Source organism: Nannospalax galili, unplaced genomic scaffold (assembly GCF_000622305.1).
Source record: "Nannospalax galili isolate Female #2095 unplaced genomic scaffold, S.galili_v1.0 scaffold28, whole genome shotgun sequence".
NCBI lineage: Eukaryota > Metazoa > Chordata > Mammalia > Rodentia > Spalacidae > Nannospalax > Nannospalax galili.
This window is the reverse complement of record NW_008359594.1, coordinates 2351153-2365323: the sequence shown is the minus strand read 5'-3', so window position 1 is coordinate 2365323 and position 14171 is coordinate 2351153. Positions and strand designations below refer to the sequence as shown.

Sequence of the window (14171 nt, the reverse complement as noted above, 5' to 3'; positions counted from 1 at the left end):
AGAAAACAAACTGAAAAATATTATTTGTCTATGTACAATATGTAAATAGACAATTATTTGTCTACTACAATATGTAATGTAAAACAGTAACATTTTAGTTTCTTCTGTACTTAAAAATCTGGAGAAATCCACACCACACTCTTAATGGTACCCATTGCTAGGGCTTAAGATGACCAAAGATTTTGACAACTGACCTTCAACCTTCTATATTTCTTAAATGACTGAACATTCTACAATGAGCATTTATTACAGTTGCAAAAAAATGACCACATAGGCCAGAGTTGATTAATACAGGGGAATTTACCTTCTGGTCTTGCTCTATATAAGCACCACATGGTCTTCATCCCACCCAACACATAAGATAGTGTGGTAAGATCCAACTTTAGGAACTTGGGGAGTTCTAGGGTTCTCCAATGAAATCTGGACCATAGAAGGTCTTGAATGAGAACTGAGATGGTCCTTGGCCATCATCTGTGAACTCCAACTGGTTCCATTCGAAAGGAGATGATAGAAAGTGAACTCCTTTCTACATAAAATGAGAACCCTCGGTTGCCACCAAGGACAGAAACAGAGACCCATGAAACTTAAGTACTTCAAAGTAAACTAGCCTCGAACTTCTATGATTTAAGGTTGTTTCCACTGAAAAGTTGTCATTTTAAAAATACTAAATTACGGGATATTATAAGAAAAACTACATGCATAAACAGCTTGTAAGGTCAGCCAAGGAAGGAGAAATATCCCAGTTCCCAGTGATTTATTCGATAATGGACTAAAATGTGCATTATAACCAGTCACAGCAAAACATGAGTTACATAGCTTGGAAATGTTAGTCCTCCCTCTCCCCTCCAAAATATACACTCTTGGTGAGAGAAATAAAAAGTAATGCTTAGGCATCCATAACTGCCCATATGGCTTTTCCCAGTTTAAACATACATTTCAAGAAAAAAATACATAGTCCAGAAATATTTTTACATTTCCTGAATTGACCTTTGCATCAAGAAGTGTATTCATCTCTGCATTAAATAAAATTCTGCTTGCATGGAAGGCTACTCTACCTTTCATTTTGCAATTATGAGATTCCCAACTGGAAAAGACACTGATAGTTCCAAAGGAAAACCCTTATCTTATCCAGAAGTCAAGCAGCTCTATACTTTGTTTCTTCCCAGTCAGAACTTATCTTGAATTTATCTGACCATAGGCTGGAAATCTCCAGGGCAGAAAAATTCTACCTCAGCATTTCCATAAGTGCCAGGAAGTACATGCTTCCAAAGCTGAGTGTTTTCTGTGAGGCAAACTTCTACCAAACTGCCGTACTGTCCACAGAACTCAGTACTACATAATGAAGGAGGTAACATTCTGGTTCTAGCAAACCAGTCACACTACCCAAGGAAGAAAACAGAGCTCACAAACTCTACAAGACACAATTTTGTGTTTCCTGCTTAATATTACCTATTATACCAATTTTTAATTAAAAGCTATAATTTCTCTGGGATACACTTTTCAGGTAATTCCTAAAGTTCAACTATACCTTTTTTTGCCACTGTGTCAACTGTACAGCCAGAATATAAAATCTAGGAGCTCCAGTAGGTGAATTTTCCATTAATGCAATTACAGCAACTTTAAGTCCACAAGAACTGCTAGGAATGAGTGACAAAATCCAGTACCCGAGCTGTAATAATGAACTTGCAAAAAAAAAAAGAGGGGGGGGAATATATATCCATAGCTGAATGCACAAATTCCAAGAACTTTGAATGAATAATTGCCACAGTCATAGAAACTATATTTTGGTACATGGCTGATATGGATTCTTTTACCCCATTACAGCACTCACAAGTACATATGATAAGGCATTGTTGTGATGATTGACAGTACAGCAAAAGATGGTGTTCAAGGCAGCCAGAAAGGTAAGGTGGGGTGAGATAAGGAAAAAAATATGTTCTCATTCTACATGATTTATATACAGTTTAAAGGTTTAAAGTGAGAAACAAATTTTCAAACTTAACTGTTTGCATGGGATAGTTCAGAAGAATGCCTTAGATCCCATTTTTAAAAAAATATACGTTCAGTGCCACCTCAAAAAAAAAAAAAAAACTTCTGCATGGACCCAACAGTTCTGTAACAAATGCCTCTCCTGTTGGAAAGCTAACAAAGTTGGTATGGAATCTATGAAACAGAAAATTGGATTAGAGCCTATGTGCTCATGCATGAACTTAATCTTAACAAAAACACTAGAGTTAAAAGCTGTCCCCAAGTCCTCCAGCAATCAGATGCAATGGAAGATGAGTTGCATCTTTACCCTGGTCCAGACTGTGTAACCTTGGGCAAGTCAGTTAACCTTTCTAAGTCCTAGTTTCTTCATCTGCAATATGGAGATAAACAGGTCTGCAATGTGGACTAAAGGAAATCACAAAGAAGTTTTAGCTCAGTGCTTGGTCCACATGAGCATCTTTCTCATGATTAGATGTGGCGCTACAGCGCAGCTGTCATATTCCAACATCTTGCTATACTCTTTTTAATTTTATGCTTCCAGCTCCCGCTGTTCTTTTAGCTACATTATTTCAGGGGAGGGGAGCAGGTAAGCAGTTTCATACATTTCACTTTCCCCACTGTTCTTCAAAGCAAGGTAAAAAGTCAGGAAATAGGTAACAACACTGAAGAGAAATTCAGTGCTGAGGACATGATGGTGTAGGAATACATAGTATAAATAAAGCATACAATTTCAAGCTATAACACATAAGACATTGAATCATAGACATTTGAAAGAAACAAATACCAAGCAACATTAAAAAGAATAGAAGGAACCTATATGGGCCTATCTCTACTTCAGTATTGGTGACTATGAGACAGGCTGGAATATGGGGTCTGATTTCCAACAGGTGGCTAGTTTTTATCATCTTCAGATGCAAAACCATGAAGAGTTTGAGTATGCAAGTCTCAGAGACTCTATTCAAGGTCTCCTCTTGACTGTCTAAAGAGACAGTTTTCTGGGTTTAAGCCTCCCTGGCAAGTTAGCAAGCAGGGAACTGTCTGCCGTAGCTTGCACCTGTCCTCTAAACAGGATGCTGGGCTGACAGTAAAAACCCTCCATTCTTTCCAGTCCATTCTGCCGCTGGGGCGCCTTCTGACAAACCGGGAAAGCCCACTAGGAAGTGGTCACGACCAACCAAAGCCACAAATCCCCATGGTGTGGGATTTCCATCTGTATATCACTTCTGAAAACCGAAAATAGGCGCCCGCTTGTCATACTGCAATGGGATTCCCCCCTAGAAGCAAACCCCCGCGCCTAGCTTGCATGTTTTATTAATAAATGCAAGATGGCACAGGGAGGCAAAGAATGGGAGGTAAGGCAGCTACAGCTGGACCCGAACCAGGGCAGTTTGCAAAAATAAATAAGAAGCATGTGACAAGAGGCAGATTCACCAGGCTAGAGCTGGAGACCTGGGGCTGCCCCGCGGATCCGCGCCTAGCTCCTCTAGCCCAGGGCATGAAGGTCAGCTGCAAGATCCCAATCCTCCCGGGCACTCGCCCTGCAAATCTTGACCAGCCCCTGCCTCCTGCCCCCTGCCCGCCTCGCCCCTCCTGCCCCGGCCACCGGTGGGGAAAGCCCGGCGGCGACCCGCTGCGAGAACACGTACCTGCAGCCGAGGCTCGGAATTCGCTTGGTTTTGCAGCAGCTGGGGCCCGGGCTTTTGGTCTCGGGGCTCCCCTCTTCGCGCCCCCTCCCCCCCACCCCCTCGCGGCCCCGTCGTTCCCTCCGCCCCTCCGCCCACCCCGCTTGGGCGCGCGCGCGCGGGGGCGCGCTTTCGCGCCGTTTGCTCCGAGGGCCCGCGCCTGCGCCGTCGCCGTCTGCTGTCCGAGTGAGCGAGCGCGTTCCGAGGCTGCGGAACGACAGCGCGGCTGTCTAGGAAACGGCTGCCCCGCCGGCCCAGGGATCCGACCGCGGGCTGGGGCCGGGCGGGCCGTCACCCAGGCCGGAGGCGGCGCGCGGGCATCACGGTGTGGGTGAGGGGGTCCCGGGCAGGGTAGCGGCCTGCGTGTGCACCTGAGGAGACAGGCGGGGGTCGCGAACGCGTCGGAGGGTGAGGTTGGCGGGCAGAGAAGCAACAAGTGCGGGGCGGGTGCCGGGGCCTGCGTTCCGCAGAGGGCGCCTGCGGTCCCGGCTTTGCGGCGCGTTGCTGCTTGCACCGCGCGCTCCTCCTCGCAGAGCCCGGAGCGGGAGCGGGCGGCGGCCGCGGCGTCCTCCCAGGTCTGACGCCGTGGCGGGGGGACACTTTTGTCGGGGTTGAAGCAGAATCAGCGCTCCCCACGCTCAGCCGGCCAGGACCCTCATTTGATGGTCTCAGTCGGGGACCTCTGAATGGCAGGGTTTCTCGTACCCCACACTCGTGCATTGGTTCACCCCAAAGAAGCCTTTGAAGGCATCCCCCATGACACCCCAAGACTTTCTATGACCATAGATACAGCGTGTCCTGTAGATTTAGTGCTGTATACATTAAAAAGATTTTTGCTCTTGAAGTTATCTTCCATCCCAATTGAGAATGCCTCTTTTAGAGTCACGGTTCCTAGTTAGCCCATGGGGACGATGAAGTCGGTAAGCCATCTGATGTACCCTCCAGTGGTCTCTGAGGATTAAAAAAATAAAGTCCTCATGCATAATATATCTGTCTGCGGGTGCTGCTGTGAGCACAGTTATTTAAGCAGCTTCTGGATTCATAGTACTTTTGGTTATTTGTAGTTTCCAATTTCCGAAAGGAAAAAAACAAAAACAAAAACACAGTAGTCTCCCGTTTCTGGGAAAAAAAAATTTTTTTCCTTTAGGGTCCTAAGCCTTTTTATGCTAAAATACTTTAGTGACTGAAAACCTAAATTCCAGGGTGGTTTTCGACTAGCTGACAGCCTTGATTGTGAGTTGTTTTTTAATTTTAAACATTAAGTATACTAGTTAATAGGGATTACTGTGATGTTTCCATACAGGCGTACGTGGTGTCCATTCAGTCTTCTACTCAGTACCTCTGACCCCAGCCACCTTCCCACTCCCTAACAGTCCCCTTAATGTCTTTCTTTTCCCAGACTTCCCTTGCCCTTTCCTAAACTCCAAGAAAATTACTATTTGGTTAGGCTCACTTGGCTCCTAGGAATGTCCAGTGTCTTTCTTTTTAAAATTATTTATATTTTATGTGTATGAATAGTTTGCCTGCATGTATGGAGTGCAGCACATACGTGCAATAACCACAGAGGCCACAAGAGGGCGTTGGATTCCCCCGGAACAGGAGTTAGGACAGTTATGAGCCACCGTGTGGGGGCTGCGAACCGATTCCAGGTCCTCTGCAAAAGCAGCCAGTGCTCCTAACTACTGAGCCATCCCTCCAGGCCTCTTCTTCCCACCTTAGCCTTTCTAGCAAAATGATGGAAATTAGAGTTGAAGATTTTAAAACCCAGCTCCTAGAATTGCCTCAGGGGCTTCAATCAATCTTTTTTCTTTTTTTAATTTGTTTTTGTTTTATGTGTATGAAATATTGCCTGCATGTATGAAGGTGCACCTCTGTGGAGGTCAGAAGAGGGTGTTGGAACCCCTGGAACTGGAGTTGTTAGCCATTTTATGGGTGCTAGGATTTGAACCTGGGTCTTCAAGAACTGCCAGTGTTCTTAACCACTGAGTCATCTCTCCAGCCTCTCAATCTTTCCTTTTTTTTTTTTAAAGGTATTTCTTAAGTCATTTTATTTCTTCTTTTGATAATTCTCTGTGCAGATCTGTAACCTGTTTATTTTTTATTTTCAATCTTTCTTAAACACAGAACTATCTAGCTACAGAGTGGATATCTATTTTTGACAAACTGAGGGAAAAAGGAAAGTTTCTTCTTTTGGTTCTCAACTCTAATCTATACTTTCAGAAGGGGAAAAAAAGAGGAGACATTTGTAGGAGTTAATTCCATTTGACAGAGGGCTGGGGTAAAGGTGTGTGCCACCATGCCTGGTAGTTTGTTTGAGGTCTCACTATATAGCCTCAGCTAGCCTGAACTTGCTATGTAGATCATCCCATGTAGGCCTCCATCTCACAAAGATGTGCCTTCCTCTTGCCTCCCAAGTGCTGGGATTAAAGGCATGGGCCACCATGCCAGGCAGATTTTTTATTGTTTGTTTGTTTTTCTTGTATGGTTTTGGTAGTTTGTGATAGCAGCCTGAACAAAGACATTCACCCATTCTCTCTCTGGAAGGGGCTGCTCTCTGCTCTTCACGTGTTAGACCTGTCTCATTTGGGGAGTGTAATCAAATGCCACATCAGTGATGCAGTTTTTCTATTTGCATTAACTGAATTAGATTCTCGTCTAGGGTGTAACTAATGCAGTATGTTTAATTGTGTCTTTGTCATGGTTTTGCTAGGCAGAGGCAGGAGACACAGCTCCCAACTGTCACCCTCAGCAACCCAAGGAGTTCCTCTAGAGTTTTAGGGACCTCAACTCATTCCAAACAGGGATTCACTGACACAGTAAAACATTTAAGGACTAGCCAGCTTATGAAGCAGAGTTGGGGTTTAAGAGAGATATTTTAATTTTAAAATAGAAAAGAAAAAGAGGAGCTGGGTTAAGAAAACTTAATGAAGGATGTGTGGAATGGGAAGTACAGTTTTCTGACAGGTGGTGGCAACATTTTTAACTACATATGATACAGAAAAAACCTTCCCATAGCTTGCCCAAGTTGTTACAAGTTGTTATCCACTCCCTTCCCTCTAGTTGTAGAAGTCTACTTCAGATTTTATTAAAACCATTGAGAAGCTGGGGCTCAGCAGTTAAGAGCACTGGATCCGGGTTTGAGTCCCAGCACCCACATAACGGCTAACAGCTATCCATAACTCCAGTTCCCGGGGATCCAACGCCCTCTTCTGATCTCCATGGGCATTGCATGACATAGGTGCACTTCCATACATGCAGGCAATATACTCATACACATAAAATTTTAAATACTTTTAAAACCCGTTGAAAAGCATTCATTTATAATGGTAATTAAATATTAGAGTAGGACAAATATTTGCAGGGAGAAAATTAGAAGACATCAACTTAACTAGAATCTTTGTATTTTAATACTATTTTTAAAAGTCTGTGCTACTTTAGGATAACATTTTTTTTCCACAATGGTTGTCTAAAAAGACCTTCTGGAGGGAGAAATCTGTATGAAATGTTCACAATAACATCTTTTAGGGATGTATTTGAGTTTGTTTGCTTCTGTGGCACTGGGGAATGAACCCAGGGCCTTGTGCATGCTGTGCAGATGCTCTGTTGTTCAGCTATATTCCCAGCCACCCATGTCCTCCTTCTCTCACCTTCTTTTTTTCCCCTCCTTCTCCCTAACCCCATGGACATTGTAGGTGAAATCATTTTATGTTGCAGTGTGAAGTAAAAAAAATCCCCAAACATTTATAGCTTGTCAGCTCTGTGTTTCCCCCTGGTGGTGTGCTACTTTCATAGCAATGCCCAAATTAAAATCTACCTTCGATACATTCTTTAGGCTGTTGAAACTTTAACTCAGAAGGGATTGTGTGACAAGATATCTTTCTGCTTTCTTTTTGGTTTGCTCCTGTTTTCAAATACACTAAGGCCTAAGATCCAGGGAAAGATTATCCCTAAGGTTCACAAATCTGGAGGAACTGAAATATATAGCAAATTTCACTTGGAGCATTATTAAACTTAGCCCTTAGGAATCTATGAAGAACACTTGTTTAAAGTCAGATTCTGGAGCCTTTCCTCAAGCCCACTGAGATCTAATTTCCAGAAGACTGACTTGGTTTGTATTTTTAACTGCTCCAGGTCATTATTGTTGATAGAAGAGGTTGGGAAATCCTTGAGCTACAAATAGTACAGGTGCAGCTTGAGTAGACCAAGGTGAGGGATTTTTTTGAGTGAAGTAGCTATGCAGCAACAAAAAAACAGGCAAAAACAATAAAAATTATGAGTGGAAGAAACTTTAAGATTTATTTTTTGCTTTCTTGCCAGATAATACTATTTCTAAGGTAGGTGTAATTGCCATGATACCCCATATCAAGATGCCTTTTGAGGGAGGTCAGATTTTCTTTTAGCTGAAAAGATTGCCTTTCCCCATATGCGGTGAGACATGCCTGTAATCCTAGCATTGTGAAAACCAAGGTAGGAGAATCATGAGTTTGAAGCCAACCTGGGCTACCTATGGAATTAAAGTCTAGCCTGAGCTATGTAGTCAGACCCCCCCCATCTCAAAAATCCAAAATCAGAAACAAACATTGCTTTCAAGAGTACCGGAAACATATCAACAGAAATTTTATTCATGTACAGAGTATGTTCACAGAAGGACAAATTGGAGATGATGTTGCTCTTGTGAGTGTCTGAAAAAGATTGGTATCAGGGTTAAAATTTTGTTCTCTTGAATCGACTAAAAAAAAATAGAACCTACAAATTTGACATCTAAGGATTTGTGAACATTGGTGAATACCCCAAATCCTTAAATTATTAATGTATAGCCACATGTGGATTTGAGAACTCTTCTACATGGTTTACAATATAGCTTCACTAATTTGGAATGTACAGGGAGAAAGCTAATCTGAGTTATTGAAAAACTTGAAAAGTGGAATGTTATTTTGTGTGATATTTATTTTGAGGTTTAAGTGTACATAGTAACTGGTAACAGCGGGTTTTTTTTTTTAATCCTGCTGAGGTAGCTTTAATTTGTAAATATGTCTGATAGAATTAGCAACATTCATATGCATATGGGCTATATGGTACAACAGAAAGCACAATGCAATGCAGTTGTTATGCTGCAACAAACAATTAGGTTTTCCTACTGAGCTTCATGGTGCTCACCTGTAATCCCAGGGTGAGAGTGAGGCAGGAGGATCAAAAGTTTGAGGACTACCTGAACTTCTCAAGGGGTTACCACCAGCCTGCACAATTTAACTAGAGCTTTGTCAAACTAAAAGGTGAGAATAGCTATGGATATAACTTAGTGATAGAACACTTGCCTAGAACATACAAGGCCATGATTCAGTTCCTAGCCCCCCCACACACACACAAAGATTTCATACAAGTTAAATTTTAGCTGGCAAAGATTTTCTCCAATTCTGTAGGCTGTCTTCTCACTTTGAGATTGTGTGTGTGTGTGTGTGTGTACGCATGCACAGAAGTGTTTTAATTTCATGCAATCTCACTTATTAATTATTGGAATTATTTCCTGTGTTGTGCTATTGGGGTCTTTTTCAGAAAATCCTTGCCTATACTTGCATTTTCAAGTATTTTTGCCAAGTTTTTTTTTAATTCAGCAATTTCAAAATTAAAGACTTTGATCCGTTTTGAATTAATTTTTGTGCAGGGTGAGTTTCATTCTTGGCCTTTTGGCTAAGATCAAGTGTGTGTGTGTGTGTGTGTACTTAATTTCCCTAGCATCTTTTCAATATAGCTGTCTTTTTTGCAATGTATACCTTTGATACCTTTTTCAAAAATTAGGTGGCTATGGAGTTGGGGAGATGGCTCAGTTGATAAAGTACTTGCCACTTAAGCATGAGGACCTGAATGTGGCAGCATGTACCTGTAATCCCAGCACTGGGGAGGTGGAGACAGAAGGATCCCAGGGGCTTGGTGGCCAGGTAGTCTAGCTGAATCCTTGAGCTCCTAGTTCAGTGACAGATTCTGTCTCAAAAAATAAAATAGGAAATGATAGAGAAATGCTCCCAGCATCAACCTCTGGCCTCTGCATACATGAATGTGCACACAGTAACACATTCACATGCATATACCACACATGCAAAGAATTTCACACAAGAAGTCCCTACAGTCATTCAACAGTGCCTCCCAAATTAGCACATTTGCCATTCTGTGTAACCACTTGGGGTTATGTTTTATGTGAGATTTTTCTTGTTATTAGACAGAATCTTGTTAAATTTATCCTAGACTGATCTTAAACTCATGGTTATTCTCCTGCCTCAACCTCCTGAGTGTACCACCATACCCAACTTAGGTCATGATATTTAAGAATGAAAAAAATGTGAAAGGTGTTTTGTTTAGAAAGAGGTCTCCCTGTAGCCTCAAGTGGCCTGGAATTCCATATGTAGACCAGGGTGGCCTCGATCTCACAGAGATCTGTCTGCCTCTGCCTCCTGAATGCTGCAATTAAAGGCATGCACCATCATGCCATGCTAAAAATGTGAAAGTTTTGAGGTATAGTTTTGGTTGGTTATTACCATTTTTAGTTCATATGTGAAATTAATTCTTTTGACTTTGGAATGTATTGTTAATATTTGTTTTAAAGCTACAGACTAGATCAGGAAAACAGAAGGTATGATGTTACTTAGTTTTATGACAGAACAGTACCTAAGCATAATTTTTTTCAAAAACATTTTAAGTTACAATACATTTTTGGTACTATAAAATCTATTTTCCTTTGCAGTGGATTACAAATGAAGTTGAATGAAGGAATTTTTGTTGTTTCTTTCCTAGCTATTAATATTTCATTTTGTGATTGTTACTGAAAATAATTTTTTGGCTAGTAGAGGGGTATTTATAAAAGATCCTTCTAGATATCAGCTATTTTAGGTATACTGCTAGTCCCAGAGGATCACCAAATGAATGATACTCAGTTGCTAAGTGAACTTTATTTTGTGTTTTTATTTGGAAGTTTGACATACTTCACAAGCCAACTATTTCATTGGCTACACAGTTCATGTGCCAAAGGGGAATATCAACAAATATATATTGAAAACACAAAAGGAGATCCAATGTTTCAGTTCTAGTATACTGTAATTGGGGTATATTAAAACCAAGCAAAGACAGCTCCAGTCCTAATTTTGACATTTATTAAATGCTTACAGTATGCCAGACATCATTCTATGTGTATTAATATATTAACTTTTTATAACAAATCCTATTGAAAATAGTTATTATTAGTCTCAGATGAGAAAACTAAGGCACACAGAGATTAAGTAGGTTTTTCACGATCATACAGCTAGTAAGTGGAGGAGCCAAAATTCAGACCTAGACAGTCAGATTCAGAGACCTCAAGTTCAGCTCTAGTGCCCTCCGGCTTCATATGTATACACAGAGTTGTATACTGTGTAGATGGAAAGCATTCTGGATCACAGATTTCATCTCAGCGCATTCTGTTATCTTCATTCACTAAGACAATGAATGTCTCTGATTTAGAGATGACAACTCATTCTGTCTAGAAGTTTTGTGAGCTTTTTTAGTTCTAAGTTTTTTATTATGATTATTTTAGCTAAAGAAGGAAAAGTGATTTTTTTTTACTTATTAGACTTAAAAAGTGAGCCAGAAAAATAAAGAACTAACATGCTCACTCTTGAAAGTAGATAAATTTCTGATGTTTTGTAACAAGTTGCTAAAATATACTATTATTAAACCTGTTGTGCTCTTATTTGTATGAATATGAAAGGTCATGAACTTCTGCATTCCAACATTGATGCCGCTTTCATACACTTAAGGTGTTCTGAACCACTGTCTTGATCTTCTCTTTCACTCCCATATGGAATGAATGCTCTTTGGAGAAATGACCTTTATAAGAAGGTAGATCAGTATTATATACTGTTTTCCTTCCTCCTTTCTGAAGGCACAAACCTTATTGAAATGACTATCCCTATTAAGTCCCTAAGATAATGCAGGCAGAATTTTTTTTTACAAGGGAAACAAGACAAAAAGTAGTTTTCATAGTAAAAAATGTACAGTTTGGGGCTGGGGAATGGCTCAGTTGGTAAAGTACCTGCCATGCAAGCATAAGAACTTGAGTTCAGATCCCCAGAATCCACATAAAAAGTTGGGTGTGCAAGTGACTGCCTGGGGTCAGGGTGAGGAGTGTGGGCAGAGACAGGTGGATCCCTAAAGTCTGTTGGTCAGCCAGCCTAGCCAATGAACTTCAGGGTTCAATGAGAGACCCCATCTCAAAAAATAAAGGTGGAGAGCAATCAAGGAAGATACTGATTGTAAATGTTTAGCCTCCATATGCACAGTGACACATGTGCATGTGCATTCTCTCTCTCTCTCACACACACACTACATATACAACCCCCAAAGTCTTTTTTTATGTGTTTTGAAAAGATTCCCCCTACCCAGTAATTTTTAAATAAAATTTGATTTTTCCTTTAAGCTTACTTCTAGCTTTGTGTTTAGAAAAAACAATAAATAGTTTTCCTGGGACTTTAAAAAGAAGAGGGCTAAGGGAGGAGAAGTTAATCATCTCAATACAGAAACTTCTGCTGCTTATTCCAAAGTCCTCTGAGATGTCATTAAGGGAAGAGTCATATGAAATCTGTAAACATATTCCATTTTCCCTTCATGTACTGCTAAAGTTATCCAAATATTTTCATCTTTCTTTTCTGGTGGCCATGGTTCTTATTTCATCAGGAAAAGTAGAGGTGAGCTACAAGAAGGCCATTTACTCCTCACTCTTCAGCCTAGAAGAATAAGGACAAGGACAGAGCTAAGCACACAGCAGGTAAGTAACTTTTCTTTTTAATGTTTTCGGGGCTACACGTGTAGCCACAATTTGTTAACTGTAATACTAGGTTATTGGTTAGATTTAACTAACAGATGGTAAAGGGTAGTCTCTGTAATATGGAAAATACTGTAATTTGTTTTTCAGGTTGCAATTCAAATACTGAGAAGTCTGTGTTTAATTGTGTTTTAACTATAAAAATAGCATCAGAAACATCAAAGTGCTGTAAGGTGATTAAATCTGGTCTTTGTACTTTAAAAATAATATGGGTAGGATTAAACATTTGGAATATAAGAGTTTATAGAAAATCCCAAGTTGTCATGCTTAGAAAATTGAAGACTCCAAGTGTTATCATAGCACTTTTCAAGTAGGTGAAATGCTGTCATACTGAGGATGGTGCTGCCCCTGTCTAAGACACAGAAAAAAGTAATAGAAGAAACTTAGGTTAAAAAATTAAAGATTGCGAAATTAAGAATGTTTTAAGAGTGGAATTTCCTTGGGAAATTGTAGAATTCTTTTTCTAGAAGGTCTTCTAAGTAGTGATTCATCTGCCAAGAATAGCTTATACCTGCTTCAGTAACTGTCATGAAGCTTCCTGCTCTCATGACAGTAAGCTTTGTTTTGAAAAACAGAGGGTGGTCTATGTCTTCAGCACTAGCTAACATAGCTCTAATAAAAGAACATATAAATCTATAGCACTTGACTTTTATATTACAGGAAACTGTAACATTATTAGTGCAGAAAGTCATGTACTTTATCCTGTTTACTCTGTTGTTGGTCATGTAATTATCATTAACCTGTTTAATTTTTATGGTTCATGTCATATTCTCCAAGTACCTCAGTGTTAACATTGACACTGAATTGTGGATCCTTAATGAATTTATCAGGAATAGAGAGAAAGACAGGAAACAGAGTTTAAAAATAGTGTGTTCATGAAGGTTTACTGAAGACAGTTCTCTGAAATGTGAGATAAGATGTGAGAGGTGTCCATGAATGGACTTGAACCAGTGTCCGGTCTACAAAGAGAAGGGTAAACACAGAGGAAACATTTCCTTCATACTTCCAAGTGAAGCCAGCCATGGTCAAGCAGGACCTTTGACTTATCTTCACATAGATGGAACTGGTAAAAGAAAAGAGCCTGGGGCCTTTCCCAAGCCCATGTGACCCCTGAGGAACAGATCCTTAACCTTAAGAGTAAAAATAAATTGGTTTATCTGAGCCAACTGTGTGGTCTTAAACACTCAAAAGGAAAGTATAACCAAAGATTAAAGGGTTCAATATAATTCTTTGAGTCCATGTGTATAGCCAAAAACTACATAACAAGAAACAATGCCAGACAGGAGATGTCTTCCTTTCAGTTGTTGGCCAGGGTGGCCCAAGAGACTCCCAGACAGTAACCCAGCATAGAACTGGGAAAATGAACAGCAGACCCCAATTTTATCTAAAGGAATATTGGCAACAGGTTGCTGCTAGATGAGGAAGAGCTGATCTTCCTAAAACAAGGAACTCTAGATAGGCTGCCTAGACTCAGCAGATGGACTAGCACTGGGAATGGCTGGGGCCACTGGTAATATAGTGGACAGACAGTAACAGGAATGACAGAGAATATGGGCTCCAGTGGGGAGGGGAGGCTATGGAAGGGTCCCATTTGGCATGTGGGTATATAGATGAATAAGATTGTTTGCGAGGTTCTGTATGAAATACACATT

At 40.7% G+C, this 14171-nt stretch overlaps 2 protein-coding genes across 12 annotated transcripts in view; one reads left to right on the top strand and one right to left on the bottom strand.

Moving 5' to 3' along the window:
• The window catches only part of Tmem266 (transmembrane protein 266), a 163253-nt gene extending 159526 nt beyond the window's left edge, over positions 1–3727 (bottom strand). For all 3 annotated transcript variants that reach the window (XM_008823429.3, XM_017795677.1, XM_008823427.3), the window contains exon 1: positions 3636–3727. The gene's annotated coding sequence lies outside the window, so the exon portion shown is untranslated. The remainder of the gene's footprint in view (positions 1–3635) is intronic.
• Positions 1–14171, top strand: part of Nrg4 (neuregulin 4) — a 218543-nt gene that overhangs the window by 69860 nt on the left and 134512 nt on the right. Inside the window, exons 1-3 of one of the 9 annotated variants that reach the window (XM_029558818.1) lie at positions 3858–3996; positions 11407–11537; positions 12372–12462. The gene's annotated coding sequence lies outside the window, so the exon portion shown is untranslated. Of the gene's footprint in view, positions 1–1885; positions 1905–3456; positions 3491–3857; positions 4080–11312; positions 11538–12183; positions 12463–14171 lie in introns of those variants that run through there. The other 8 variants (XM_029558820.1, XM_029558819.1, XM_029558815.1 and 5 more) reach the window with 8 other exon arrangements.